Consider the following 17,500-nt stretch of genomic DNA (forward strand, 5'->3'; position numbering starts at 1 on the left):
TGCCCTTCCTCATGCTGCCTCCAACAAACTTCTTGCCATCCCAATCCCAATCCCAACAAAATTTTCTTTTACTAACTTCCACTCCTCCTTTAAATTACCAGTTTCTCTTACTTTCACTTCGTCGTATGCCATTTTCAACCTTTCTCTATATTTACTTTACCCCGGGTTTAATTAGCTCTTCAACCCTCACTGGCTCCCTTTTACATCCACCTACTCTATTCCCCACTCTTTTGCTACAACTAATTTTCCTTCCACCAAAAAATGATCAGACACCGTTAGCCATACATGTGCACGTCTTTCAATCTTCCAAACATTCTTTTAGTTATCAACACATAAACCATTAACGCCTTTTCTACCACTCTTCCATTTGCCACTCTTACCCATGTACACTTGTTTTTATCTTTCTTTTTGAAAAAGCTAGAACTTATCACCATCTCTTGCTCAACACACATATCTACCAGTCTCTCACCACTCTCATTTCCTCCTGGTATGCCATACTTCCCAATGACACCTTCTACCTCTCCAGCATCCACTCTAGCATTCAAGTCACCCATGAAAACTACATAATTCCTTCTACCCAGTCTTTCTACACACCTAGTTAATTCATTCCAGAACTCACTCCGCTCTTCTTCACTTTTCTCACAAGCTGGCCCATACGCACTGACAAAAGCCCAACATTCCCTACCCAACCTAACCCTTACCCACACTAACCTAGATGATATCTCCTTCCATTCTACTACTTTACCTATCACCCATTTACTCGGCAATAAAGCCACACCTTCTCCTGCTCTTCCCTTTCAATCCCAGACACTCTACCAGACATTTCACCAAACGTCACATCACCTTTCCCTTTTATCTTTGTCTCACACAAAGCCAATATATCCATCCTTCTATTCCCAAACATACTTCCAATCTCACATCTTTTACTTTCTATCATACTACATCCACGCACATTCAAACTCCCCAAAACTAGAGTGTGGGGAGCAGTCACTCTCCCCCCAGCTCCACCTCTTCGATGTCTCACAGGATTATAATACAGGAGAGGGGGTTCCCAGCCCCTTGTCCCGTCCCTTTTAGTCGCCTCTTACGACACGCAGGGATACGTTGGCGCTATTCTAATTGTTTTTATGCCCCCGCGGCCACAGGGGGCAGCTCATAGGTGACCTTATTCTTGTGTACCTTAGTAAAGCCGAATACCTCCTCGAACCTAGGGAGGAGCTTGTTTGTCAGAAGGTGTCCCAACAGGTGCACCTTCTTAAGCACCAGATAGCCCTCTTTAAACGGTTTGTACCGAGGATGTCCTTCAGCCCATGGGTCTCTCATTTCTGCTGACAGCAACGGGGTACTATCAACATCGTGAGCACCCTTCAGTATGTTCTCAGCTGGAGTACAGCCAATCTCAGTGTGGAGGGAATGGTTGTAGCTGAGAACTGCTCGGGGTAAGTACTGGCCCTATTTCCGAGATTCCCCAAAAATCACCCTCAGTAACTCACCAATGGTACGATTCACCCGTTCCACTGCACCGTTACTAGAGGGTTTATACGGAGTTGTTTTCAATTATACAACATTGTACTGCTCCAACACCTCAGTAAATTCCTGGGAAATAAACTCGGGGCCGTTATCGGTCAATATCCAGACTGGAACACAAGGAATAACAGGAAAAACTCGGTCTTCAAGCGCCTGGCATATCGTACTGCTCTTCTCATTCCTTATGGGTACTGCCGTCACCCACTTGGAATAATGGTCGCCTACCATTAGATACCCAACAAAACCAGTACTGTTTATTGGGAGGCTCACAAGGTTCATAGCAATATAGCAACTAATTCAAAGGGAGAAGAGGTCACTATTTTCAAGGTCGGTGGGGCAACCACCTCCCTTGAGACCTTACAAGTCTGACATTCCCAACACATCCGGCACATATCTCTGATTACATTAATCAAAGATTTGTGCCAGACGATTCGACGGAGCATTGCAATAATTTTTCCGATCCCCCAGTGAGCATTCTGGAAGTGTGTCTCGGCAACTAGGTCAATCAGGATATTGATGGTGACTACTGGGACTACTGAGCCGTCTGGGTTCCGCTTCACTAGCAAACCCTGGTGTACTTCCAGGTCCGACCAACATCTCCTATTGGGTAGATAGGAGCGTGGAACTTGAGATGCAGGAACCCCAAAGTAGATTATCTTAATGACTGATTGAATCTGTCGAAGATCACCTTGGATCTTGGACACCTGACTAAAAGACAGAAGAGCATTTCCAGAGAACACTCCCTGATCAGGTTCAGGATCAGTTACTATCATAACAGTGGTCTCGGTATGCAGGGAGGAGACTGAGAGTACCTTGGGAGACAACTGAAGAACAGTAGTGTGGTCATACACCCACTGTTCTCGGGGTGAATCCAGTGTCAGGTAGGCAGCGTCCAGTAGATTCCTACCAAGAACAAAACAAAAGTTAAAGTCATTGGCAGCTACCACTACATAGTTAGACAGCGGTACCCTCCACCCAGAAGGGCACTTCACCTTTAACTGGATGTAGCCTAGAATGCTGGTGCAGGAACCAGTCAACCCCTCTAACTGTTCTCCTGACAGTACCTGGTACTCTATGCCAAGTTGGCTCAGTACAGACTCACTTACAAGACAAACCTGTGCTCTTGTATCAACAAGAGCACAAAATAAGGTCCCCTGTATCATTACTTTTGAGTAATTGATCCATTATTAATTTAGTATATATTTTGAATAAATCTCAAATGTAGCTAGATGGGTAGATTATACGAGTTATGGTGCACCATTCTGGATTTAATAGGGCCCAGGAATCAGTGGCCTCATGATATTCCAGTGTTTTCATTTGTAAACAGGCAACCGCAGCACCTACTACTTGAATGGTGCGCTATTAGACAACTTTTGAGAGACCACCCCGCCTGGAATCATATAAATTATCTATGGGATAAATTCGAAAAAACTAGTGATTATAACCGGGTTTACTGGAATTGGAATGTAGCCATGGGCGTTGATCAATATATTGGTGGTGATATCCATTATTATTAACAAGGTAAGTTCGTTGCGATATTCTGTCGAACGGGCTACTCGGACCCCCGAGGAAACCCCCCCCCCCTCCCCCGCTACCAACCCATCCCTCTCGCCCCCTGCTCAACATATCTTGTTAATTATTGCTTTCCCAGAATTTAAATAACCACCTAATTACTGTGCAAGAAGATGAGAACTGTAGGATTGCATTATTTTGGAGTAAATGGAGAACGTGGTGTTGTAAACTATTACCCAAATATCTAAGCAACCAACTAGAAAGAAAATATACAACTGTGAAAATACAAAGGAGGTGGATAGAACACTTTAAGGAGCTTTTCAATCGGCCACCACCTCATAACCCAGTGGATGAAATGGAGATACAGTAGAGGGAAATATCGATGATGTGGAGGCACCAACACAAGAAGAAATTACAGATGCTATAAGAAAACTTAAAAATACTAAAGCAGCTGGGATTGATAATATAGCTGCAGAACTAATAAAGTAATGGGGCCAGGATCTTCATGATAAGATTATTAGCTTAATGTATAGCATATGGGAGACTGAAGTAATGCTATCAGACTGGGAGAAAGGGATTCTGGCAGTACTACATAAAAAAGATCGCACTATATGTGGAAACTACAGAGGCATTTGCATACTTCCAGTTGGTTACAAAATCCTTGCAAATATTTTGTACAAACGATTAAGAGTTTATTGAGAAGATATAATTGGTGACTATCAGGCAGGTTTTAGACCAAACAGAGCTACAGTACAGCTGACCAAATTTTCACCATAAGGCAAGCTCTAGAGAAATATTGGGAGTTCAACAAAAATTCTTACCATCTATTCATAGATTTTAAGCAAGCCTATGACAGTGTGCATCAATCAACATTATGGAACATACTGAAATTCTTCCACATACCAGAGAAATTGATTAATCTGGTCCAAATGTGCTACCGGAATACAACTTGCAGGATCAAGGTTGGGGGAATACTAACAGAGCCCTTTAACATCCATAGAGGACTAAAGCAGGGATGTGCTCTATCAACACTTATTTAATGTAGTACTGGAATGGATAATGCGAAATACACCTCCTACCAGATTACCCATCCAGCTGGATAATACCATTATAGACAGACTTGGATATGCCGATGATGTGGACCTTTGTGGAGAACATCTACCTAGCATCAAAAAAATATACGTAGTTTAAAAACAGTGCACAACGTACAGGCAAGAAAATAAACAATGCAAAAACTAAAATAATGGAGGTTTCAAGAACACCAAATCTAGCTGGAGATATGGATTTTGGAGGATCACAACTGGAAGCAGTATCACATTTATATATCTTGGCTCCACCATAACGTCACACAACATGATCCAGGAAGAAGTTGGACTAAGGATTGCAGCAGGGACAAGATGTTCATGGGCACTTGATAAAACCTTTTAAAATCCAGAATTTTATCTAGGCCCACAAAAACACAAACGTATACCGCCATTATCCGTCCAGTGGTCCTATACGGGTGTGAAACATGGGCACTCACTAGGCAGTTGGAAAATAAACTTGAAGCTTTTCAACGCAGTATCTTGAGGCGAATCTGGGGGCCGGTTTGGGATGACGAAGCTGGGGAGTGGCGCAGGCGCCATAATCACGAATTGATAACTCTCTCAGGATTACCAACTATCTCCAATATTATCAGATCGCAGAGACTTCGATATGCGGGACATATTGCTAGAATGGAGGAGAGAAGGCTTTCTAGAAGAGTTATGTTAGGTTGAATTGAATTGAATATAGGATTTAGGCATTAAGCCCAGACCAAGAGGAAGGCCTAGAAAGAGATGGATGGATAAATTAACTGATGATTTGGACATCCTGGAAATAGACCCCAATGAGTGGATGGAGCTTGCGGAGGATAGGGCTCTCTGGAGACGAACGGTCAAAGCGGCAATGGATCAGCCTGGTCTGAGGCCCCCGGAGTAAGTAAGTAAGAGTAAGAAAATACTGTACTGCAATAATTTTCCCTAAAGCAATACTGCCCTTATCAATATCCAGTCTACCATTAGGCTGCAAAGTTACTTAAAAAATTCTTAGCTTCTGAATAGTACGGTCGCATACGATGCTGTACAGGTCTCTGTGGGCTTATGATAGCAATGTCTAGAAAATCTCCAATTGTAAACCTGTACTGTGATAAGGTTTTGCTATCATCGAAACTTTTCTGACCAACAACAATAGTGCCTACAACAAAGTAAAGTATTTCCAGTTCACAGGCAAGATAATATGAATACAGAGCAGCATCACAGACCACTAACACAATGGTAACAAGCAAAAAACAACATTCATCTTTCCTATGTACTTAGAAGAATAGCCTAAACTTCTCTCCCTACTGGGGGTAGGGGGCTGCAGTCAATACCTGTTAAAAGAAATAATAACGGAAAAAGGAATTTTTTGTGGGTGCTAGATGGATAAAAAATAAAAGTGTCTCATAATACTATATGAATAAAAAAAAAATTTTTCATACACACAAACCATAAAGCTTTACTTGCGCAGTACGCCTCAAAATCCCTCAGGAATCGGGCAAAACTCTGGCCACTTTCCAGCTGGAAGATTCCAGGCTTGGGGTTCCTCCTTGAGTCGAGGACCTTGAGCAGATCAAACAGACTGCATGTGGTCTGCGGAGACAGTGTCATCTGAGCTGACACTGAGACAGGAGCTGGAAGTGTCACCAGCAGTCTCGCTACTAGAATCTTCGCTGGTTGACTCCTGGGACAAATTCAAAGTTTCAGGTGTTGCTGGTATGGCGTCTCCGCTTTGGAATGGTACCCCCTGTCTGGGCAAGAACTGCCTCAGCCGTAGTTGCTGGAGCCTTTTCTGGCCTACTGGCTTCAGCCGGGTTGACCAAGAACTGCTCCCCTAGTCCACCGGCTGCAGTCTCTGGTGGACTAACAGGGTTAGTTGCCAGAACAGGCGAGGAAGCAAGCAGTCCACTCGGATCAGGAGACTCCCACAAGCCTGGTACAGGGGGGAGTATCGGTGTGAACCCAGGTTGATTGATTGATTGATTGATTGAAAGTTTTCTGGCATTCTGACATCTAAGGTCATTGACGCTGATACCATTTACTGTATATGAAAATTAAAAGAGAATTCGATTAAAACCATAAGAATTAAGAAGTCATTACAATAGTTAAATAGTTTTCAGAAGACCTGCTTCTGAAATAAATCTAAAAATTCCGCTCGCATAGTAAGACACATCATGTCCAAGAATCTTGGCAAGGATAAACCTGCCATCCTCACCTCGAACCTCAAACAGATATCTATTTCTTAAGTTAGTAAAATTAAGGCATTCGGTCAACAAATGCCTCACTGTTAAAGGTACTAAGCAGTCCTCGCAATACGGTTGGTGTTGGCCCTTCAGCAGAAACTCGTGTGTTAACCGTGTGTGACCAATACGGAGACGACAAAGAGTCGTCTCCCATTTTCGGGGAATCATGTTATACCTCCAAGGTGATATGATATTTGTTACTTCCCTCATTTTATTGCCATCTTGACTGTCCCAGTGCTGTTGCCATTTATCAAAAACCAATTTCTTGATGTAAGGTAGGAGATCGTTACATGGAATGGGATACCTCCTTGGTAGCAACTCGGATGCCGCATTCTTCGCCAGTAAATCTGCCTTCTCATTCCCAGACACACCTACATGTGCTGGAACCCAACAAAATCGAACAGTTATACCTTTCCGTCCAATAATAAAAAGCCATTCTAAAATCTTTAAAACTAGAGGGTTACTAGAATTAAAAACTTCTAAAGCTTGAAGAACACTCCTTGCATCACTAAAAATTGTAAAATTACCCTCCTTTTCCAAAGCTATTTTCTCAATAGCGGTTAATATGCCATACAGTTCGGCAGTAAATATGGAAGCTGTTAGAGGAAGTGCACCTCTACAATTAAAATCATTACTATGTACTCCAAATCCAACGCCAGCATCAGATTTGGAGCCATCAGTATATATAAAAGTCGATCCCCTATGTTCTTCGACATGTTCCATAAAAAGAGACCTGGATTCTAAGTCAGTCATATTCTTCTTAACTCCAATAAAGTATTTACAAAAAGATATGTCAGGTAATTTCCATGGAGGCGTTGATGATACCTTGAATGGAAGTACCTTATTTCTAATTATATCCAGATTGTTTAATAATTGGTTAACCCGAAACCCAAAAGGTTGAGGAGATTTTGGGTGCAACTCAAAGTAGGTTGAGTGCCTTACAAGGCTTGCAGTCTGAAAGGCTGAAGAATTAAGGAGTCTTTGCAGTCTAAACCAATACCGAATAATAGAGGACATCCGGTAAAGGTCCAGAGGCAACTCCCCAGCATCAACAAGGAGACTTGTGATAGGGGAGGTTCTAAAGGCTCCTGTGGACAATCTAATGCTAGCATGATGTATTGAATCTAGTATTTTTAACCGGCTTGGGGTGGCTGAAGAATATACCTCACAACCATAACTAATTTTGGAAAATATCAAGGCCTTGTATAATTTTAAAATTGTATTGCGGTCTGCCCCCCTTGACGTATGGGACTAGACTTTTAAAAGATTCATAGCTTCAACACATTTAGCTTTTAATGCTTTTAAGTGAGAAACCCATGTAAGCCTACAATCAAATATCAACCCTAAAAATTTTGCTTCACTTGCACATGGGATCCGTTGACCTTTGATATATATATCCGGGTCTGGATGTACTGTACTCCCCGTATATGACAGAAATGGACAATTGTAGTTTTACTTGTTGAGAACTTAAATCCATTCATATCGGCCCAATGGATAATTTTATCAATAGAGAGTTGGATTTTTCTCTCAACCATTGCCATTCTGGCCCCAGCAAATTATATGGAGAGATCATCCACAAATAATGTTGCGAGAACATCCCGGGGAATGACTAAGGATATCCCATTAATTGCTAGTGCAAAAAGGGTTACACTCAGCACACTCCCCTGAGGAACTCCTTCTTCCTGGCACTTACTCTGTGATAGAGCTTCCCCAACTCTCACTTGGAAAACTCTATGTGAAAGAAATGACTGGATGAATAGTGGTAGCTCACCTCTCAATCCGCACTCATGGATTCTTTTAAGTATACCGTATCTCCATGTGGTATCATATGCCTTTTCAAGATCAAAAAAAACTGTCACATGGTGCTGTTTGGAAGCAAAGGCTTCACAAATGGAGGACTCAAGTTGTATCAGACATCAGTCGTTGAGTGCATTTTCCTGAATCCACATTGAATGGGTGATAAAATATTCTTCTTTTCAAGGTACCAAATCAGTCTTGCGTTGACCATCTTCTCCATGATTTTACATAAACAAGATGTCAATGCAATAGGTCGGTAGTTTGCTGCTAAAAACTTGTCCTTACCGGGTTTTAAAAAGGCTAAAATAATGGCTAGTTCCCAAACACTTGGATAACTATGATCATGCCATATTCTATTAAAAATGCTTAAAATAAATAACTTTGTATTAAAAGGTACATGTTTAATCATTGCATATGGAATTTCATCGGGTCCAGGGGCTGTATCGTTACAAGTAGCAAGAGCAGAATCAAATTCTCTTTCAGTAAAAGGAGAATTGTATGACTCCTGCTTTCTTGTTGCGAAGTTTAAAACTTTCTTTTCTTCATTGCTCCTATACTGGTGACCAGGAGCTGCTTCACACTTGCACGATACATTTGAGAAATGGTCTGCCAGGGCATTGCTAACTTCGGTTGCTCCAGTCATATACTTGCCATTTATCTTTAACACTGGTGGTGGGTTTGGGGTGAATTTGCCTGCTATCTTTTTGACTTTCCTCCACACAGATGATGTTGGTGTTCTACTGTTAATGGAGGAAACAAAGGACATCCAAGACTGGCGCCTAGCTTCTTTCATGGCACGGCGGAACTTTGCTCTACATTTCTTGTATACGACTAAATTCTCCTCATTACGGCGCATGCGCAATCGAGTTAAAGACTTTCTTGTGGCTCTATGCAGGGCAGTTAGTTCTGATGACCACCAGGGGACTGGTCGTCGTCTGAATATCCCAGTTGTTTTGGGAATGGAATTCACTCCTGCTGTGTGAAGAGTTCCATTAAGTAAGTCTATGGCATCATCAACACTTTCAAACTGTTCTGCATTTCCTTCAATTTCACTTAACTCCCGAAATCTATTCCAGTCCGCCTTATCAAGATTCCATCGAGGTGATCTTTGTAAAGGTGGACCATTGTTGGTGTTTATAATGATTGGTGCATGATCACTAGTATGCCAATCATCTGTTCTCCAATTAAAATCGAGAAGACAGTTAGAGCTTGCGACTGATAGGTCAATGCAGGACAAGGTACCTGTCTGTACATGAAAATGTGTGGGCTCTCCTGTATTGAGGAGTCCGACATCTTCATTCTCCAAAATTGACGATATAATATTACCCCTTGCATTTGCTAAAACATCACCCCATAAAGGATGTCTACTATTAAGGTCTCCTAGTAAGAGAAAGGGTTGTGGGAGTTGTTTAATCACCTCTACTATATTATCATATGAGATGTTATCATTTGGAGGCAAGTAAAGAGAACAGATTGTGTATTTCTCCCTATATCAATCTGTACAGCCACTGCCTGCAGAGGGGTACAGATAGACAAAGATATTTGGGGAACATCTCGACGAACGTATATAAGACTTCCCCCATGGCTCCCTGCTCGTTGATCATATGGTGTCCTATAGCTAACATACTCTCGAGGACAAGGAGTATTAGCATCGAGCTTGCTTTCTTGTAGACATACTGTTATAGGGGAGTGCTCACGTATGAGGAGCTTAAGTTGTTCATATTTCGCCCTTAAACCCTGGCAATTCCATTGCAGAATGGAGGAAAAAACTATGTTTTATTTTTTGGAAGACACCTTAGATGAAGTCTTCCCATTGGCAATATTTGATCTAACAATATTTCCCGGAGGTAACTCTAGAGAGGATCTTGATATAGTGGGTTTTGTGTTTCTCTTTTTCTTTGTGTCCTTTTGATCTAATTGTTGAGGAGGATGGTGGACCTCAACTTGAATTTCTGATTGGTTCAATTTACCTTCTAGTTGTTCAGAAACATCAGCAGACAAGATATCATATTTATTGGAAGTCGTGACTTTAATGTTTCTTATGGTAGGAGGAGAGAGGGAGGGAGGTCTCTCTCTTTTCCGATTAAAAGGTTGTGATCTGTCAGGTTTTTGCACCTTCCCCACTACGGGTTCACCAGGTAAATTGGTTTCGAGTGCAACCTCCACCAGATCAGGCAAGGACACAGCCTGTGAGAGGTTTGTACTATTGTTTAAAATTGGAGTAGTTGGCTTTTGAATAATTTTCAGATCTTTAAGTATCCGTTTTGATTTTTCTACAATTTCTGGATATAGATTTTCGATGGGACTTTCAACGTCTTTAACTACTTTCATTTGTTTCTTTATCTTAGAAGTAGAGATATAATTTTCGTCTGTGTGGTTTGGCAAGTTTTTCTTCAGAACCATTGAAAAAGGTTGCCCTGGTCTTATTTGCTTTTCAAGAGCTCTTTTACGAGCCTCTTTAAAAGTAACCCTTTCCATGGTCCTAATGGCCAGGATTTCTTTTTCAAAAATAAACTTTACACAGCTTTTAGATGTAGCTGGGCGTGCTTCCCCACAATGTATGCAATTAGGGTTTTCTATGCATACTCCATGACTACTTTTTCCACAGTTGGCACAAATAGCTGGCTTATTGTTTAGTTTTTCTTTACATTTCTGGCTTAAATGGCCATACATTTGGCAATGATAACATCGCAATGGTGACGGGATATATGGTTTTACCTTCAAAGATAGCCATCCAGCTTTTATAACATTTGGTAATCGGCATTGATCAAATGTTATAATCAGAGTAGCAAGAGGGATACGTTGTTCTCCAACTCTCTTTCTCATTCTGACTACTTTAACTACTCCTTGATTTTTCAGTTCATCCTCTATTTCTTTCTCCTCTATATCCAACAATTCTGGAGCATATATCACACCTCTACTCTGGTTGAAAGTAGGGTGCGAAACGCATTTTACGCTATGACCACTCAATGTTGTAAGTGTTTTTAACCTTTCACCTTGTAATGGGGACAGTGTCTCTATCAAGAGACTTCCATTTCCCTGGGTAAAATTTTTGGCTGCCCTCCACATAAAGTAACTATTTCCCTATTAGCTTTAAAAACATTTATACGCTCATTTCTTCCGTTTTCAAATTCCAAGATAAAAATTTTTTCATAATTCACTACTTCATAGTGACCAGGTAATACTTCTACTTTTCTATATCTTTCTGTACTGTCATCATTTTTCACTCTCTCTCTCTTCTTCTCTAGCGTTTTATTATTCACATGACGTGAATAAGGTTCTAACGTTACAATGTTAGAACCCGAGTTGGAGCTGTCTGTACCGAGGTCCATGTTTGTATTTTCCTGGTCGTCAACAGAGGTGTTGTGTTTTTTAGAAAAAGCAAGCCGGGTTATCCACCTCTTATCGGAGGATGTCAGTCCTCCTATCCCATGTGGCCCAACACGAGAAGAGGCTTCAGCGGGGACCAGTCTTCTATTAGAGAGGGGCTGCCTCTCTTAAGGTGGGCGTACACTGGTCAGTGGGGGTAGTTAGCCCCTCCCACCGTCGACTCCAATGCCTGGCGTCAACCATTACCCGCAAATATGGGTGACTTAAGACCGGATCACTGGAGCCCGACTCTTAACAGACTTGGTCTGCACCCAATTGGGTCTGCCAGAGGGTGATGGCGTCTAAATTGGCACAGGTTGAGATGGAATGCAGTCCATCCCACACTCTGCCAAATCCAAAGCAGCATCCAAAGTAAAATCGAACATGCCAAAGTCGTCAACAATATCGAGCCCAAAAGGAAGAGATGGGAGAAAAAAGAAATTATCAAAAGTAAAAGAAAAAGTGCTGACTGATTTAGTTGGATCGACAGCTGGGCACCGAGGTCCAATGGGAAGTAGTTCCCACTGTTCATTAGAGCCCAGCTGCTAATCCCTAAGCCCCCCATCCTCATCAAGGCTTCAGCATCTGGGGGATTTGAACCCTGGAGGGGGCTGGAGACCTCCAATCACTGGCTCTGCTCCAGTTACTGGGATTGCCAGACCATTGATATTTGGCCAAGCTGGGGACATAGAAGGAGCACTGGTGGTCACTGTGGTTGTGACCCCAGTGGCAACGTGGCTCGTTGTTGACGGCTCAACGCTCTTCAGGGCCGCCACATGAAGTGTCAGGGACTTGACCTGAGTTGCCAAGTCACCTACAATCTTGACGAGACTCAATATCCCGGCTCAGGCTTTTCTTAGCCTTTCGCCGTTTACTCGATGACGATCTAAAGGCTGGTGTTTCCCGGGTCTGGGCACCAAAAATTATGTAGTGGCTTGCAGACTGTGGCCAGAGATAGCACCCAAACTACCTAGTGTCCAAATGCAGACCACACCCCAACGTTCACTACACAAAAAGGTAAATCGGTGGAAAACCAAAAATCTGAATAACAGGTCAAGATAATGGAGTGTCTGAATTCACTTCCTGGACCAATGAACAGATATTCCATTTCAATAGCTCTTATGAATTATTAATGTTTATGACACAATCTCACATAACGAGATTTATACTTGGCAAGGGGACCCAGCTAAAAAATTTAATTGCATTATATTTCTTAAAGAGATGTCGTTTTCAGGTTCAGTAAAAAGAAAAAAAAAAGGATATTAAGAAAAATCAGTGGCTGAGAAGGGGACAAAATGGTGAAAGGAACTGGAATGAAATGCTGTCTTCATAAAAAGACGAAAAATATTTATTTTTAAATGAGACAAAAACACCTACATCATTCCAGAGAACTCCCTAACGCTATGCTACAAACATCTACATGTTTTAGTACATCATAAATGCAACCGTGTGTATTGCCTGGGTGGTCCAACTCTCTTAACAAAAAACACTACTCCTACATTAAGCTTAAAGGAGACCCCCGCAACACTATGGTTTTATGACATCTATAATGACCAGTAATAAACCTGAACAATTAATATCAAATCAACCATCTAGAAAGATATAAAACTGTGAAAATACTGTACTGCAATAGTTTTCTCTAAAGCAATACTGCCCTTATCAATATCCAGTCTACTAATAGCTGCAAAGTTACTTAAAAATTCTTAGCTTCTGAATAGTATGGCCGCATACAACGCTGTGCAGGTCTCTGTGGGCTTATGATAGCAATGTCTAGAAAATCTCCAATTGTACACCCGCACTGTGATAAGGTTTTGTTGTCATCGAAACTTTTCTGACCAACAACAATAGTGCCTAAATCTCTCATTCTTGGAAGGGGTTTTGATAATTCTGGAACGACCAGACTAAACTCGAACATAGTCCCTCTCCTCCTAGTGTCTGAATTCACTTCCTGGACCAATGAACAGATATTTCATTTCAATAGCTCCTGTGAATTATTAATGTTTATGACACAATCTCACATAACGAGATTCTTCCTCATTATATTTCGTACATCGAAACAAAATAGTCATCAACTTTACGGCATTGATTGGCAAACAAGAGCAATGGACCACAGCCTTATAACGCCTTTGTTTACACCCCCTCCACGAACTGTTTAAACTTATCCAAAATAAAAACCACTTGTTTTTGTGTTATTCAGTCTAACAACAAAGTAAAGTACTTCCAGTTAACAGGCAAGATAATATGAATGCAAAGCAGCAACACCAACAACTAAACACAACGGTAACAGGCAATAAGCAACTTCATCTCTCCTATATACTTAGAAGAATAACCTAAACTTCTCTCCCTACTGGGTGTAGGGGCCTGCTGACAGTACCTGTTAAAGGAAAATAATAACGGATTAAGGCACCTTTTAGGGGGCATTTGAGGTCTAAAAAAAATGTAAGTGTGTGTCTCATAACATCCAAACCCAAATGTTTTTTCATACACACAAACCATTAATTATTACAACATCGTGTTAATTGGTCTACACTCCTGTTCGATGGTTCCCAGGAGGAGACCGATCAAGCAGGAGCTTTGGGAAGATATTGGGAATCAAGGAAGTCCAAGGTTTATTCGACATCGAGGAAGACCCTGAAGGTGAAGAATCTCTCTAAAATTTCTTCTTGTGCTATTTCCAAAATCTCTCCCACTGAAAGGCAGACCACTCCCAGCATTCAGGACAGCTGTTGTTCTGGTCACAGCGCCGCCCTCGGCAGGATGTATAAAACAAATGTGGGTCCGTCTCACAGAGGACATGAAAGTTTAGCAGGGGCATCCCTTAGGCTCTGAACATGTCCACATAATAGATGGCAAAAGAAGAAAAAAAATCACACCTGGAAAGAAAAAGCAAAAATTATTAAATCATATGGCAAGTTAAGTTGAGAATCGAGAGCAACAACGTCCGTTCTCCACCAGGCCAAAGGTAAAAGTAGTAACACAACACTAGTGTGTAAGTGAGCATGGTTGCAGGATACCCTCCCTAACACCCCGCTAACTAGCGAGTGGGTGATTATACTTTGCTAAAAGTCTTATGGCTTGTTTTCCAGCTTCGCCGAAAGTATAATCTCTATAAATACTGAAGGGTTTGTATTTAAATTAGAACAATTATATATCCTATTTAGTATGGAATTGAATAAAAAAAGGGTTATAATACTAATAAAATTATAATGTACAGTTGGCCGTCCTTCTTAGCTGGGGTTAGATAACAGAGACAGCCATGAAGAGCAAACATCTATGAATACTGGATGCCGTAAGTTGAATCCACTCGTAAACCCTCGAAACACAGACCACTGCCTACACATAGTTGACTAACACTACGTAACCCACTGTACTGCACTACATTGTTTTCATGTGGTTTCTATCCCGTTATTCTAGTTCCTATTACTTTTCAGAGGTAACTGTACATTACTAACACAGCTTCAGTACGCAGTAAGAGAATTCATAACATAAAAGTCATCCCCACACCAGGTAACAACAAAACACTTTTTCCTATCGAACAACACTCACTGATACTGTTGTGTATATTACTGCAATAAATGTACAGTACTATTAATACTGTACAGTACAACTTAATTAGCTAAGGTGAGACGACATATTACTCGCAAGATAATAATAATGACTTTACAGGTACAACACCACTAACTATTTACAAAGTTCATTATACCCTTTCTTATTATCATTATCATGATTACTTGGTAAGCTACAATCCTAGTTGGAATAGCAGGATACTATAAGGCAAAGGGCTTTAACAGGAAAAAATAGCCCAGTGAGGAAAATAAATAAATAAACGATATGAGAAGTAATGAACAATTAGAATATTTTAAGAAAAGTAACATCATGGAAACATAATGTCTTTCATATTTAAACTATAAAAAGAAACTTATGTCAGCCTGTTCCATCAAAAAATATTTGCTGTAAGTTTGAACTTTTGAAGTTCGACCTATTCAACTAACCAATTAGGAAGATCATTCCATAATTTGGTCACAGCTGGAATAAAAGTTCTAGAATACTGTTTAGTATTGAGCCTCATGATGGAGAAAGTATGACTATTAACATTAACTGCATACCTAATATTACGAACAAGATGGTACTGTCTGGGAAGATCTGAATGCAGTAGATGGTCAAAATCATGAAAAATTTTATGCAACATGCATAACAAACTAATTGAACGACAGTGCCAAATATCTAGATCAGGAATAAGAATTTAATAGACCACAAATTCCTGTCCAATAAATTAAGATGAGCTGAAGACCAGACAGGAGAACAATGCTTGAAACAAGGTAAAATGAAAAAATTAAAACCCTTTTTTAGAACAGATTGATCACCAAAAATCTTTCTCAATAAATCAATTTTTTTTTACAATTGAAGAAGAGACAGACCTAATGTGTTTCTCAAAAGTAAATTTGCTGTTGAGAATCACACCTAAAATTTTAAGTCATACATAGTCAAAGAAATATTATCAATACTGAGATCCGGATGTTGAGGAGCCACTTTACTCAACCTATTCACAATCATACTTTGAGTTTTGTTAGGATACAACTTCATGCCCCATAATTTGCACCATGCACTAAATTTAACTAGATCTCTATTAAGAGATTCAGCAACTGCAGATCTACATTCAGGAGATGGAATTGATGCAAAGAGAGTAGCATTATCTGCATATGCAACAAGCTTGTTTTCTAGGCCAAACAACAAGTCAGTATAATGTCAGTATAATAGGAAAAGTAATGGGCCAAGAACGCTATCCTGAGGAACACCTGATATCACAATCCTATACTCACTATAGTCCCCATCAACAACAATTTTTTGCAGCCTATAACTTAAAAATTCAATAATGGTGCTAAGAAAAGACCCTTGAAAACAAAGGCCTCATGATTAACATGGTCACAGGTAGCTCTAAAATCAAGGCAAACTATATGAATTTCCTGACCACAAGGCAAGGGATTTCTTTACAGCATTGGAGATTGTAAGAAGGGCATCACATGATCCAAGGCCTTTACGAAAAACAAATTGCAAACTAAGGGAATAAAATTGCATGGAATGCCAGGAATATACCCAGCTCACTCACCCTTATAGGGTGTCGGTATAAAAACTGGGGCAAGTGAAACCACTACCAGAGGTCCCTTTCCAATTAGACTTCTCCCTCCTCAACATCCCCCTTTACTACGAGGTGTCGTTCTCTACAGCTACTGCCCCTCCCCCACCACTACCACTACCCATCCTTCTAGATTTTTCCTTCGTCAAAATCCCTTTTTCCTCTCTCTCCTATTAGAAAATGTTAAACTTATTCTTTAAAAGAACTTTCTTTAAAAATAGTATAAAGTACAAAACATGAAATATGTCCTGCTCTACTTTTCATTTCTTTTTCAGCGTGAAAAAACATTTCTGGTCAGAATTAAATAAAATGTTTGGCATCTTTGATTGGTTAAGAAGCTAACTGAACTGCCTGCCAGTGAAAGGGAAATTTCATGTTTGACCTTGGTGCTTCACATTAAAAAAATCAAAATTAGAATTTAATATAACTGAACAAATTTCATGCCATCATGTGAAGATAATTCTATAAAGCTTTCTTTAAAAAAAAGTGCAAATTTTTTTCATTAACAAATAAGTAAGTTGATGATTATCGTAAATTTGATAGAACGTCTAAATTTTCTAATATTTCTTCATTGAAATAACAATTCTTCTAATATAAATTATTCAAACATACAATAATTGAATAACATCTATTAATAGACCACAAATTCCTGTCCAATAAATTAAGATGAGCTGAAGACCAGACAGGAGAACAATGCTTGAAACAAGGTAAAATGAAAAAATTAAAACCCTTTTTTAGAACAGATTGATCACCAAAAATCTTTCTCAATAAATCAATTTTTTTTTACAATTGAAGAAGAGACAGACCTAATGTGTTTCTCAAAAGTAAATTTGCTGTTGAGAATCACACCTAAAATTTTAAGT

The sequence above is a fragment of the Palaemon carinicauda genome, chromosome 30 (genome assembly GCF_036898095.1).
Source record: "Palaemon carinicauda isolate YSFRI2023 chromosome 30, ASM3689809v2, whole genome shotgun sequence".
Lineage (NCBI taxonomy): Eukaryota > Metazoa > Arthropoda > Malacostraca > Decapoda > Palaemonidae > Palaemon > Palaemon carinicauda.